Source organism: Gracilinanus agilis, chromosome 1 (assembly GCF_016433145.1).
Source record: "Gracilinanus agilis isolate LMUSP501 chromosome 1, AgileGrace, whole genome shotgun sequence".
Lineage (NCBI taxonomy): Eukaryota > Metazoa > Chordata > Mammalia > Didelphimorphia > Didelphidae > Gracilinanus > Gracilinanus agilis.
This window is the reverse complement of record NC_058130.1, coordinates 94,451,471-94,455,793: the sequence shown is the minus strand read 5'-3', so window position 1 is coordinate 94,455,793 and position 4,323 is coordinate 94,451,471.

Here is a 4,323-nt window from a genome sequence, read left to right as displayed (position 1 = left end):
CAAAAGTAAGGTAGGATAGTAGAAAGAGCATTGCCTTTGGAATCCAGATAAATTAGACTTAAAATGCAGCCATCTCACCTATTATGCAACCTTGGCCATCACCATTACCTTTGTGGGCTTTAATTTCTGCATCTGCACAATTAAGGTTTAGATTAACTTTAAGGCCTTTTCTGCTCTAAAACTTAGAATTCTAAATTCATTCATTCATTACTACCTGAAAGTCAAGGACAGCATCCCTGAATCACATCCTTCCTAATGTCAGCTCCTTCATACACAGGCTACAGGATGCAGCCTGTGTCTAAATAAATAAAAAATTTAAAGAGATTAGGGATGGCTTATGTTGCTAATCAGGGACCTCACTACAATGTTGTCCTTGGAATCCATGTCATAGAAGTACCTTATAATTGTGAACCTTTTACTACCCTGTGACCTTGGGCAAGTCCAACTTCCCTGTGCCTGTTTTCTTTATCTATAAAATATAGGGGGATACATTAGTCTCTAATCCCTTCCAGCTTTAAACTGTGGCCTTATGAAGAAATATCATCCCTGTCCTCAGGAGTGTCCCTGCTATTCAGATTGAGAGAAGGGATACTCTCATTTCCTTGTACAGTTCAGTATAGTTATAATCAAGAAGCATTTAATATGTTCCTCTATACAGTGATTGTCTAGATGTCCTTAGAAAGAGAAGTTTCCTCATCAAAGAACTTACAATCTACTGGGGAAGCAAAATACATAAAACGTAAGAATTACAAAATAATGATTTAACATATGATCCAAGGAGTACCAATTAAATGTAAAAATGTCAACAGAATAAAATAAAGGATTGGTCACAGTCCAAGAGTGTCCATTTTGGCAAAAGAATAGTTGAAGGGGAAGACCTTGGAGAAGACATGCATTTTGAATTAGATCCTGAAAGACACCATAGATCTAGACTAGCAGGAGTATGATCAATCAAAGGAGGTGCATATGAAAAGGCACAATTGGGATATGGCCAGCCTCATGGAAGACACTGGCAATTGGATTGAGTCACAAGGGTGTTGTAACCTAAAACTGCTTCAGGAAAATGTTTGGCAGCTTGGCATTAGAGCACAGAGAGAGGCAGAAGAATAGAACAGGGTGGAAGTAGACAGAAAGAAATACAATGTTCCAAAAAGCTATTAAAGCTTATAGTTGCACTAAGACTTTTTAGGACACCCTGAATGAATAGCAATGCTACATGATTTGTGAGATCTGTCAAAGGTAAAAAATGTGTCAAAATATGGTCCCTATCATAGCTCAGAGAGAGTACAGTCTCTTTAGGGATATACAATACATACATGAAAAACCCTCATGATCATTTACAAAGCAACTTTCAAGTGTTGGGAAAATGAATGTTTTTGCGTTTCCACTAGTGAGAATAGGTTATATGAACCCTCTAGCCTTAAACCTCTTTCCTATTGGAGGCACAAATTTGTGAGATCTGTCAAAGTGGCTGTTTTCCATATAGCTATGGGAGTTTTTCCTCAATGTGAATTTAACAGAGATTAATCACATTTCTTGACCTCATTAGTCCATTATGCCTAATGAATTAAGTGAAATGACCCAAAGGATTTCTCATTTATATGGATTCTCTGATGCACAATGAGGTATGAACTTCAACTGAAAGATCTCCCACACTCATGGCATTCATAGGTTCTCTCCCCAGTGTGAGTTCTCTGATGTACAGTAAGGTGCGAGTTATGACAGAAAGCTTTCCCACACTCATGACATTTATAGGGCTTCTCTCCAGTATGGATTCTCTGATGTCGAATAAGGCTTTGGCTCTGACTGAAGGCTTTCCCACACTCATTACATTCATAGGGTTTCTCACCAGTGTGGAGCCTCTGATGTCGATTAAGACTTTGGCTCTGACTGAAGGCCTTTCCACATTCTTTACATGCATAGGGTTTATCCCCAGTATGGATTCTCTGATGAACAATAAGCAATGAGCTATGACTAAAGGATTTCCCACATCCATTACATTTATAGAATTTTTCCCCTGTGTGGATTATTTGATGCTCTATAAGAGATGAACTCTGACTAAAAGATACACCACAAAAATTACATTTATAAGGTTTTTCTCCAGTATGGATTCTATGATGAGTGACAAGGCTTGAGCTATGATTGAAGGCTTTGCCACACTCATTACATTCATAGGGTTTCTCACCAGTATGAATTCGCTGGTGTACAATAAGGTGTGAGCTATGACTAAAGGCTTTCCCACAATCATTGCATATATAAGGTTTCTCTCCAGTGTGGATTCGCCGATGCTGAATAAGGCCTGAACTCTGATTGAAGGCTTTTCCACAATCACTACACTGATAAGGTTTCTCACCTGTGTGAATTCTCTGATGTACAATAACATGTGAACTATGGCTGAATGTTTTCCCACATTCATTACATTCATAGGGTTTCTCCCCAGTATGAATTCTCTGATGCTGAATAAGGCTTTGGTTTTGATTAAAAGCTTTCCCACACACGTTACATTTATAAGGTTTCTCCCCAGTATGGATTCTCAGATGTTGAATAAGGGTTTTGCTCCGACTAAAGGCTTTCCCACACTCAATACACTTATGGGGTTTTTCCCCCGTGTGGATTCTCTGATGTCGAATAAGATCTGAATTCCGACTGAAGTATTTTTCACATTCATCACATTTATGTGATCTCTGTCCTTTAGGAAATCTCTGATGTATGAGGAGTTTAGAAGTAAGACTTAACCTTTCCTCATACTCCTTACACATCTCACCTCTTTCTTCTCTAAGGTTTGTCTTGTCCATAACAACCACTTCCAAGAAATTTCTCTCCTCTCTCTTTTGTGTTGAATATTCCCATTGCCTCTCTAGCTTGTTTTTTTCCCATTCAATGGATTCTCCAAGTATGGGTTCTTGAGGTACATCCTTTTGGATAAATCCTATTGTCCTTAGATGTGATTCTTCTTGGAAAATTTCCCTTTCTGAAGTCTCCTTGTTCAAGTCTTCATTCTTGGTCCTGGCACTGCCATCTAGCCAAGAAAGAGAAAATGTAAATGTCATTTCTTCCATGTGCTCTAGGAATGCATAGCTTGTATATGTTAAAACTGACCTTGCAAAGAGAGGCAAGATGAAGCCAGTTAGTTAGAAAAAAAAAGAAATTCAAAGATGGCTAATTTAGGAATTTTGAAGAAAAATCAAGGGAAGTAAAAGGAGAAGCAATATATGGCTATTTGGGTGAGGAACAAGAAAAGGAAATGGACCAGAGGGCTAATGGGTAGAAGAAAGGGGGAGTGGAATAGCCTGAAAGGTAGAGGTATAGAAGGTATAGAAGCAAGAATCCACCTTTCCCATTATACGAGGATAGGAGAACAGGATAAAGATTAAATCTAATCTAGTTCTACTAGCGTTGGTACATATAAAATAACGACACATTTTTGACAGGTTCTTTTTACTGGAACTAAAGTCCAGTACAGGCAACTGTTCTAGTTCTCAGAAATACTTAGACTCTCAACACTTTATCAAGATAGTATTTTATTTTACTTATTTGAAAAATAAAAACACTCCTTACCTTCTGTCTTAGAATTGATACAAAGTGTCAGTTCCAAGGCAGAAAAAGGGTAAAGGCTAGGCAATTGGGGTTAAATGATCCATAGTACACAACTAGGACATGTGTGAGGCCAGATTTGAACCTAGGACCTCCATCTCTCTATCCTTTGAGACACCTAACTGCCCTTAAGACAGCATTTTAAAAGTAAAGATGAAGAAGACTAATTGGCATCAGTACTAACAGAGTCTGTATCACTCACTGTGATGGGCTTCCTTTGGGTCCTTTTTTTCCAGAGTTCTATGAAGATCCAGGACCCATAATTCCTGTCCTCGCCCAGGCTGAGAGATCATGGCAGGTTTAGGAAACAAAAATCCTGCTTATAAGGAAAAGAGATAGAAAAGAAAGGTGAACAGAATTATATAGTTGTTCTGGAGAGTAATCATATAGTAAGTATTTAATAAATGCTTATCTATTTAATCCAGAATTATGGGGGGGATGACCCCCCAAGTGTAAGAATGAGTGAAAGAAGGAAGAATGTAAGACATCCTACCTACTTTCAAACAGCTTTATGGTATACTTTAGAAGAATTATAAACCTAAAACAATAATTAAGACAGTATATAATAATTAAATGCTAAATTTTGTGGGGGGGGGGATGAGAGGGGTGAGGGAGGTTGCACACATGGGTGGATTAATTCAGAGACCATCTAGGCTACTAACATTCACTTTAAGATGGGGAAACTGAGGTTCAGTGGGTAAAAGGACTTACCTGAGGTCATGAAGCTAG